Here is an 11,494-nt window from a genome sequence, read left to right on the forward strand (position 1 = left end):
TGGGCCAATTATCTCAGGAATCGCGCAAGGAAGTAAGGGCTTGGAAGGAAACATAATTGGCTAAGTGTTGGCTTGAGTTGGTTTCTGAAGCAGAGAGTTATAAGGTACTAGTGCAGGAATTGTTCAAGTTGAACAAGAATTGTATTTTCTTCTTAGGTCTTCTGGTTAATGCAATATAGATAGTCGAGGCTTTTAGTAGTCTCTTTCCCCAGAGAAATATTGTGGTATGTGCAATTTATATTCTTCCTTTTCTTCAATTTTTTTCATCGATAAATTTTGGTTTCCACTAAATGGTAGATTAGATTATTGTCTTGTGTTTTAGCATATCACATAAGCTATTGAATCGGTAGTAAAAAAATATAGACTATGCAACTCATTGTCTCAGTGGATTGTGAAATTTATTGCCACAAGGAGTTGCACAATTTTCTTCCAATTGTCTGACTCAAAGGATTGTGTAGTTCACTCCAACAAGGAGTTGTGCAGTTCATTGTGACGGAGGGTTTCACATTCCCTCAAAGTAAGGCATGCAATCAAGGAAAGACTTATCTTGTTTTCACAAAAGTGATTTGTCAATATTTAGGATTTGTACAACTATTGTCAACAAGGTCTAAATGTCATCATGAGGTGTCTAGTAGTTGTTACAAGAAAAGTGAAGTTAAGACATCAAAAACTTTACATGAAGGAATACCAGGTTGTGACACTTAGTACTTCAAGAAGAAAACTTCACGCAAGTTGAAACGATAGTTCTTATGGTCAAAGGGAGGCTATCAAAGCATGGGAATTTTTTTGGAGGGGGGGCTTGTAGCAACTACAACAGAAGGAATAGAAAAGAATATGAATGAAAATAAGGAAGAAATGAAAAAATCCATCAGGTTATAAATAAAATAATTACAAACTATTCTATTAAATGATATACCTAAAAGGGATGTAGAGATCCAAGGAAATCATGAACATAAGGAGAAGTATGGTGTTGAGAATCAATCTCATATGGGGAGTATGCTATCATAATTGGAGAGCAGAAATATTGAAACATATAACCATAATCTTAAATTTTCAATCTAAGATCCACATCATCGAGGCTTCAAGTCGGTGCCATGGAACTACTACTTTCCAAATATTGATATGAGGAAGTTTGGTTGTAATGATCTTGTAACATGGATATTTAAGATGCAACAACACTTTGATCTACATTAAGTGGAAACCTTACAAAAGGTAAACATTGCATCCACGTTTTTTGAGCAATACTAACATGTATGGTGTCAATGGCTTAAAAATGATTATGTTATATCTTTTTATAGAACAATTTATACCACATTATGGGGATATTAAGAGAAATACATTCTTTAGTCAATTGGTAAATCTTTGTCAAAAGGGTCTAGTTATAGAGCACATTCAACAATTTCAAAAGTTGAGTCTTAGAGTAAAGAATATTTCAAAGGACAATTTCTTAGACCTATTTATGGGAAATTTAAAGGAAAGAATCCAACATGAGGTGTGTCTTTTTCAACCTAAATCTCTAGATACTTTCAGTCTAGAAAGGAAAGTTTAAGGTAAAAATATGTCCACAAGAAAATTAGTCACTAATAATTATAGTGAATATTGTGCTCCCACTCCTAAATTGACAAGTTTGAATTTTCAACAAATGGATGAAAGTCTACGAGAAAAGGGACTATGTTTCAACTATGACATAAGGGGAATAAATGCAGTGAAAATAGATTATTTTGCATAGACTCGAAAGAGGAAGAAGATCAAGAATTGGAATTGTCACAAGATCTAGAAGAGGCTACTCTAATAGTATATTTTCATTCATTGGTTAACATCAATACTTGAAAAACCCTCAATATAGAAGGATATAACAAAAATAAAAAGGCAATAGTGATGATTGATTTGAGAAGTATCCATAACAACATCAATTACAAATTAGAAAAACATATTAATTGTTTCATATATCCAACAATGGAATTTCATGTAATAATTTCATATGGAGGCACCGTAACTTGTTCAAGGAAGTTTCATAGTGATAATCACAATACGGGGATGTATTTTTTGGACAATCCCATGATTTCAATAAAAATAGGTGGTGTTGATGTTGTATTAGGGGTCCAATGGTTACAATCATTGGGAACAATGACCTTTACTTTTCAATATCTCTTCATAAGATTTACCTTAGAAGGAAAGGAAATTGAGGTCAGAGGTATCCAAGGGAAACTCTCTAAATTGATAAGCCCTAATGGAATGATAAAATTACTCAAAAGTGGCACCATGGTATAATGGCATAATTATGTTCACTAAATGTTCAGACATCAATATCATCTATGTCAAGGAATTTTCATAAAGTTGTCAGCAATCATCCCAAGGTACTTGGACTAATTCCTAATGATCTTCCACCTATTCGAGATCATGACCATGTTATTCATGTGTAGCCAGGAAGTGTACCAAATATAAATGAAGAAGGGAAAATCATATGAATAGGAGAAACAGTCCTTGAAACAAGGATTAAGCTATTGAATAACCTAACAATTGTGGAGTAAATCATCAAATAGAAAAAAATACCAATGGAAAAGATGATATGGGAAAATTACTCATTCATAAAGAATCACTAGTAGGTAGTAAAGTGTTTACAACAATGCTTGTTTGAAGTGGACGGACATGTTAAGCCCTATATAAGGCCTATATTAACCCTAAAACTCCATTTTTGTCCCTAGATATGGAGTTATTACATTTCTATTATTATATTGTTATACATGCTAGAACCTTTCATGGTCCTATTTTATTATAATTATACTCTTTGTCTACTATATACATATACTAAGGCGGCATAGTCTTAGTATCATCAAGCATTGTATTGTACATTGTATTCATTTTAAAATCAGGTTTCCCCCTCAAAGAGAACTGTAATTGTTGGCATGCTTTTAAGGCCACTTGTATTAAAAATCATAGCTTTGGAAAATATGAGGCACATGGATCCTTTCACCCATGATGCATAAAAAGATCCATATAGAAAGGATGAGGAATTCAAGGAGGTGTTTCAACGGTTGCAAATATAGATTCATATGAACAATGGTGACATCATAATTGAATACCATTTCCATAATGGCTTATTCTATAGGGTGTACAATTTATGTCTTCCTCAAGCTAAGTAACTGCAACTAATCAAATAAGATTACCCCTCTAAGGTTACAAGAAATTTTTTTTTAGGGAAAATAATGTCCAATTTATAGAGGTTTGTTTACTGGCCCAAGATGTAAGAAGATGTAGTTAGGTTCATAAGAGATGTATGATTTACTATACCAGTAAGCCTAGTAACAGGAAATAGGGTCTATAACATCACTTACCTATACTCACTGGTCCTTGGGAGAACAATTTTGATGGAATTTCTAGGAGGCTTATCAACAATTAGGAAGGGATATGACTACCCATTCATGATATTTGATAGTTTCAAAAAGATGTGCATTTCCATGCCCTATACTGGGGGAAAAACAACAAACTCGTTATTTGGATAGGTTTGGGTACACATTGGAATATCAAGTAGCATAATTTCATATAGGGATATAATATTTCTCAATATTTTTTAGACTACATTGTTGAAGAAGATGGACACAAAATTAATAGTCCACAAAATTCTATCTATAGAAAGATGAGAAAAAAAAGTAGTCAACAAGAATTACGTGTAGCTTTTGAGGGGTTACATTAAAATCATATAAAATCTTGCGATGAAAGTTTAGTATATATACAACACTCTTATAATAGAGCACTCTACACTTATAATGGTAATTCCCCATTTAAAACCTATTTTCGATATTTACTACCTTCACATTTAGATATTGCATATAGACAATGAGGAGTGAGGGAGGATCTTATAGGGGGTGCTTTAAGGGGGGGGAGGGGGGGGGAATTGTTGAGAAGATTAGGAAGATCCATCTATATATATAGGAAACACTATAGAAGTCATAGTAAAAGTACAAGGCCAAGCATGATCAACATAGAACAAATATTTCATTTAGAGTGTGAGATAGAGTATGGTTACAATTGAACAAAGAGAGGTTATAGGGTATTGGTAAGAAAATCAAGGATTTATGATATGCCCCCTTTGAGATACTAGAAAAGGTAGGGAATAATTCTGATATACTCAATCAACCCCCATACATGTGCATTTACTCAATAGTGAATGTGAAAAATATAAAACACTATGAGCCTTCGATGTTATATTAAGAAGAGGATCTGGTAATTCCTTCTGCAGATGGTTTAGCACAAAATGCTCAGGTAGAGTGGATAGAGGATACAATTTTTTAGAAGGGATCCAAAATAAAATACATCGAAAACATTACCTTTGGAAAATTGGGTTGAAAGGACAACTTCCAAACAAGGCTCAATGGTACTCTAGGGAGAATTAGGTAGAGGAAAATTTTCCTCACCTCATTTATTTAATGCTTTTAGGGATAAATATCCTGCCAAAATTGGGAGGTATAATCTAGATTGATTATTATATTATTTTTCATCCATATTGATGCTTTCAAAGTGGAAAATTTTGAGGAATAATATCGCAAGACCATTTTTACCAATGGGTCCTAGTTTAGTGAATTGGGGTTTAAAACCTTCCAAAGGTATTTTAATGTATTTAATGAAGTTTTTTCAGGTAAAACAAAACTCACTTGTGCTAGACCCATCATGTTTTAAACTTATATACCTTTCCAAAAAAATAAGAAATAACTAAAATTGATTCTATATGCGAAACTTATGCCACTCAGAAGTTAAACTTCCTATTTTGTCCACCATTATTTGAGAGGATACCACATTAATGTCATTACTCGTAGAAAAAGGGCTAGTCACATTAGACATATGTAAAATTATTTGTAAGGGTTAAGTTACAACTCATATTGAGGTTCAAATGGGTCAAATTTAACCCCTAGTAGGCTATTGGGTTGTGTTACAACCAGGCCATAAGGAGGAAAAGGGTTAGATTATATTCTAGTGTATTTTGTTCCATTATATAGTGGAGTAGATTAGAGTGGATAGAGAGGGAAGAACAAATAGGTTTTGTGTTTTTTAGCAACTCACAAGACACAATTTTAACTCCTTTGTATGTGCACCATTTCCATTCAGAAAAATAGAGAGCAGAGAAGCCTCACCTTCCTACTAGGTTTTCTCCTGAAATGGATTCTTAGGTCATATCTTGTGCTATTGTGATTTTGCTGTTGATTGCTCTATTTATTCTCTAATTTATACATTTTATATTTTGCATGTATAAGAAAAAAAAACTATAACTTAATAAATCCAAAAATATAAGGAAAAATTAGCACTCACAATAAAGATTTCAAATTTCAACAATATTTTATTAGATTTGTTATGACAAAATTTCCAGTGGAATGTCCATGACAATGTACGTATCAATAATACATGAAAACATTGACCTCAAATAAATTAACTTATTGGTTTATCCATTATATTATTAAAGCTAATTTTGTCTAGATTGGTGTTTAAAACCAAGTGCATAATTCCTTGAAGGGGGTGAGATCAGGGAAGCACGTGGAGGTTGCCTCCCATGTGTGAAAACAAGTGGATACAATGGGAGGGACGAGCCTCCCAATCCCTTCACATCTTCGCATGTGCTGGTAGAGATACCATCTTAATTTCAGTTGTTCGTGTGACAAACTATTCAGTGTTTGTGTGTGTGAGTGGCAGAGTGTTAAGCCAACGGGCAATGAATGCACCAGGTATTCGTATTTGCATTTGGATATGGTGTTGGGATTTGTTGTGGCTTTCGGGAAGGAGGAGGAAGCATCGGAGGTCAATTCTCGTTGGAAATAGAATTTGGTTTCTCAATGTGGAAATATACAGGGGTAGTGGACTCATTTCGTCCTTGCAATTGGGAATCCTGGTTATTGATGGAAGAAGGAAAGACTGGGTGCAGAAGAAGGGAATCCTAGTTTTGCCTTGTTCTTACGGGGTGGTGGAGCTCATCGGTAAGGAAACCCCGCGGCCGGAGGAGAAAGCCCAAGTTCCCCTGCTCTAATAGTTATTTGTGGTGCGACGGGGCCTAGTGGGTTCGCCTATGGTTTCTCGTTGTCAAATTTTATAGGTGGTGGCCGATTTTTCACTTGTCTTGGGACGGAAACAAATCCTCTATCCCTAGGAGGTGCCCCATCATTGGTGGTATTCTAGAAGGTGGAGGTGTCAGGATTATCTAGTGGGGGTGGTCCTTCATGGGTAGAAGGAGCCATCTTGGTGAATTCATGTTATTCTGGGTGGTGCTGCTCGAGTCTTTTGTCTATGGGGAGTGTTCTTTCAGGTGGAAATTTTGGTGTTTGGTGCCTATTCAAGGCGTGCCTCCATCGTGGGAAGCTATGAAATCGTCGGTGCGAAGGGGTTGCTCTTCCTCCCATATTTCCCTTTATTTTGAAGGGGTGACATACTAGGCCCTAGTCACAATGACGCCCCGTCGAGGTGGAAAAACGATTCGACGTGAGTGGAAAGGAAATGTAGGTGTGAGAGGAGGCCATAGAGGTAGGAAGTGGGCAGTGAGCAGAGGTGAAGGGTCCCACGACCATGGTCAGACTTGCAAAGGCGGCGACACCCATGGTGGTAGGGCGAAGCATGGGCTGGCAACACCCGAGGCTCAGGAGGGGCAGGGTCTCTAGCACTGCTTCCTCAAGAGATGTCGCGCTCTCATTTCCAGTTTGATGGATAGGTTGGATGTTGCAGAACAATTTCAGCATGAGGATCATGCGATGCAGATGGCCTCTCTCAAGCGGCTACATTACTTTCAAAGTCAACATCGAGAAAGACTGGTCATGGTCTGGCGAGGGCAAAACCAACTCATAGAGAAAGTAGAAAAGATAGAGACATGGATGGCACACTGTGAGGGACACATTCAGTGTGACTTCCTCCCTCCTCTACCTCTTGGAATGGCCTCGAACAACCTTGCATCCATTACATCAGACGACTAGTATGATTTCTGGTTTTTTTTTACGTTATAGATGTGTTTTGGTGCCTCTGGTCCAACTGTTTATGGACGATGTCATTAGCTACTCTTTTGTATTTTTGTCACCAGGTGAACTTTTTGGTCAATAAACCTGGTCGCGGTGAGACCACCTATTTTTGGACATACTCTATGTGCGCCTTTTTCCGAAATTATTATAATATTGACTTACAAAAAAAAAGTGCATAATGATATTTCTTGAATCACCCACTAGACATAATCGTTAAATATTAATTCATATAGTAATATTTAAGCTTTGCAACAAAGTATAGACTTAATATAGCTCAAAATGACCCCCACACCTACCACCCCATAATAAGTAAAGTTTAATTCCTAATAGTGCAACATATAAGTATTTTACAAAGATCCAACCAATTAAACTATCACAAAAATATTAGAGGTATATCAAAATTCTAATATATATCACAAAACCTAGTTTTAAAAAGAAAAAGAAAACAAGTTTTTAAATTACATATTTGAAATCTAAAAAATCCAATGTATACATATTTAACATTTATAAAAAATAGTATGTTAAAAATATTTAAAAATGTATTCAAAACTAGAAATAATCATATGAAACTAAAATATTCTTCTGCTATAGATTTTCCATTCCAAACCATATTCTTAATTAAAATTGGACTTATTGAATGGTACTTAATTTTTTCATGCCTCAAAAATATGAATTTATAAATATATGTAACTTTAAACTACATTCTTTCCTAAAACTTTGAATTTTAAGGTTCCCCTCGCTTTTTTAAGCTAGTTAGGATTTTTGTGTTAATTTAGGAGAAAAATTAAACAATAATAGTTGTCATTAGCATACTAGTAGGGAAAGAAGACCAGTAGAAAAAATATCGCTCTTTTGTCCATTGAGTTTGACCAATATGATAGGTATAGAAGGTTTTTCGAAATAGAACTAAGCCAAACAATATGGTCACAACGAAGCATAGCACTATTGATCTGGATCTTTGAAGGAATGAAATAAAATACATATATAAACATAAATACAAAGTTAAATCGAAAAAAAACTTCAATTCATCAATAATAAAGCACTGAAAATTGTTACATGGAGAATGGAAATAAACTAGCTTAGATGATGGTAGCCTATCTTTGAGAAGAGATGTGGTGGCTACATACCTTCTGAACTATGTTATAATGAGGCTTGAAGTCCTATTTATTACTAAGAAACAATGGTAAACCCTAAACATACAAAAACCTAACCCTAGGAGATGAAGCACCAAAATATTATGGGCCCCATTGGGGTAAATTGGGACATCAACTTCTTGGGGTCATAACTTTGGCATATGATCTCCGTTTGATGTGTACAATACCTCATTAGAAAGATCTATCTAAGGAATACAAATTTTGACTAAAATCCCTACCCATTGGATATGGATTTACCTATTTTCCAAAAAATGTTGTTTGAGACCTGAAAACAACTCCATAAATTCAGGACCCGAAAAACTGCCAAAAATAGTAAACTATGCCATAATTAAGGAAACTAAAGGAAGCAATGTTGGGGGTCCAAGTGCAATAGGTGGGTGGCCACCAATATCCACCTAGATTATTCCTCCCCCCTTAGGAAGTAATGGTCCCCATTGTGTTGAGTGCCTCCATGATATGGAGAAACTTCTGTTGACCTTGGTCCCTGGTAAGACACTTGCCCTGATGCAGGAGTTGTCTTGCTTTGACAACTCGATACAATTTGATCTTTTGTTTGTGAGTGTTCTTGATCTGTGTGTCCATGATCTGATCTATTGTGGCCCATTCCATGCAATTTGGGTTGAGCTCTATTGGTGTTAGTTGTTCTATAATGTCTGATGTGTCCAACAATGGTGGAAAGTATGGTCAAAGGCGGTCCACATTGAACACTAGGTGCAAGCCGAGGAATGGGGGAATATTGAGCTCAAAATAATTTTATCACATAGCCTTGGTGATGGTGTAAGGCCTGTATTTTAGTGGGCATAACTTCAGATGGGCTCTAACAAGGCATTCTTTCCTCAAATGCAACCAAACTTTGTCACCCACCTGAAACTTATGTGGAACCCGATGTTGATCATGCCACTTCTTGTACTTTATGTTGGACTTATCCAAGATGTTGTGCACCTGATGACGGATGTGTTGGATGTGTTCAATAAACATGGTTTCTTTATCAATCTTGGACTATATATGTGCATATTTTGTCTATGTATTCATATGAGGCATTCCAACATCAATTAAACACAATGGTTGAAGTTTTAGACCCACTTGAAAGGGACTATGGCGAGTCGAGTTACGAAGAGAACTGTTATAACTATGCTACACAAAAGGAAGGATAGCATCCTAGGTTTGTGGATACTTGATGTTATACATGAGTAGTATGTGCACTATCATTATGTTGACGACCTCTATCTTGCCATTATTCTAGGGATGGAATGCAGTCGACTTGGTGAGCTTGGTGTCCAATAATGTTCAAATTCTTGACAAGAATGTGCTCAGGACTATCCTAATATGATATAATGATTTGTGTATCCAAAAATGTACCCACACTCGTTCAAAGAAGAGTTTGGCAGTGTCTTATGTTGTGATACTCTTCTTTCAAGCCACCAATATAGTCATCTTAGAAAATATGTCCATGATCACAAATACACATCCATGACATTGCATGGTATAAGGGAGGCCCGACAGATAATCTATGGAGATGGATTCCCAAGGTTGGATGGGAGTAGGTATAGGAGTGCACAATCCTTGCTTCTTGATGGTTGGCTTGGCGATGGCACAAGTAGTGCAGGATCTGATATATTTTCCAACATCCTGTTAGATTTTTTGCTAATAAAAGTACTTTTATAGTACAACCAAAATTTTCTCCACACCAAAGTGTCTTGCGACCCAACTATAGTGCGCCTCCCAAATCATCTTGTCACGCTCGCTTAAAGGAGCATAGAGGTGTCCCATGTAGCATAATAATGCATCCTAGAGGTGGCTATATGGAACTTGTTTACCATGCACTAGCATCTAGTATGTGGTGGCGAACTCTAGATCACTTTTGCACAGTTGCAACCATTTTAAAGTCTCATGGCCACAAGAGTTGAGAGCAATAGTCAATGCTGCAATTGGGTGCCAACTAAGACAATTTGCAACATGATTGGTGTTACCCTTCTTTCATTTAATGTTCAAGTGGAATTGTTGCAGATATGTAGACCACTTCAGATTTCAATCGTTCCATAACTTCCCTTGTGTCTGTATAAACTAAAGAGGTTAGTGATCTGTGTGGATGACCGTATCCTTCCCCAGATTGTAATGTTTCCATTTTCAACATACCTGCATGATAGAATACATCTCTTTATCATAGGTGGGTTATTTTGAATTGTATTAGAATTGTCTCACTATGATTGGCCATCAGATTCCCTTGTTGGGTGAGAACTACACCAATAGAATAGTCAAAGTAATTTGTCCCAATTTCAAATGGTTGTTATAGGTCTAGAAATGTGAGTATCGGTGCAAAGAAGAGATGATACTTCAACTCAACGAACGCCTTATGTTGGGACGCAGACCATGAAAAAATTTCTTTCGCTCCACCCTTGGTAACCTAACTCAAAGGCCAAGTGATATAAGAGAATCCCAAAATAAACCTCTGATAAAAATGGCAAGGCCAAAAAATATGTGTAGTTCTATTAGAGTCGTCGGAGTTTTCCAATCCCGAATGACTTGGGTCTTAGCCGAATCCACATGCACACCTTGCTCATCAATGATATAGCGTGGATAATGTGCCTAGCTTATGCCAAAGGTGCATTTCTCCAAACTGGAAAATAGTTTGTGTTGTCATAGTGTCTGAAGGACCTGTTGAATGTGTTACAGGTGCTCTTGCCAACTCTTGTTGAAGATGAGGATGTCATCTAGATATACAACCACGAATGAGTTGGTGAAGGGCCGCAAGATTCCATCCATTAGCCTCATAAAATTTGTAGGGGAATTTTTCAACCTAAAAGGCATGACCAACCACTCAAAAAGGCCCTCCTTATATTTGAAGGAAGTCTTCCATACATTTGTGGGATCTATTGGAACTTGGTGATATCCAGACTTCAAATAAATCTTGTTGAAATACTTGGCTGCTTTGAGCTAGTCAAGAAGGTCATCAATTTGTGGGATTGGATACCTATTTCTAACAGTGATTTTTTTTAGTGCTCGATAATAAATGTAGATCCTCCAGGTTCCATCATTCTTTTGTACAAGTATAATCGGGCTCCCACAAGGTGAGGAAATTGGTGGGATGTGACATTTTTACAACAACTCTTGGATCTATCGCTTTATTTCTTCATTTTCTATCATGGAGACATGGTATATCAACCCATTGGGTAGAGGTGCTTCGGGAGTCAGATCGATCGAATGCTTGACCAGACAGTGCGAAGATACCCCTGTGGGTGAGGAGAATACATCCCTATATTCTTCCATGACCTTATCCACCTACTTCTACTGCATGGGGGACCCTTCCTGGGGGCCATGGATGTGGACACTATCTTCCCCTTACTTTGAGAT

Source organism: Pinus tabuliformis, chromosome X (assembly GCF_031772625.1).
Source record: "Pinus tabuliformis cultivar Carrire ecotype Pingquan chromosome X, CPIR1, whole genome shotgun sequence".
NCBI classification, from domain to species: Eukaryota; Viridiplantae; Streptophyta; class Pinopsida; order Pinales; family Pinaceae; genus Pinus; species Pinus tabuliformis.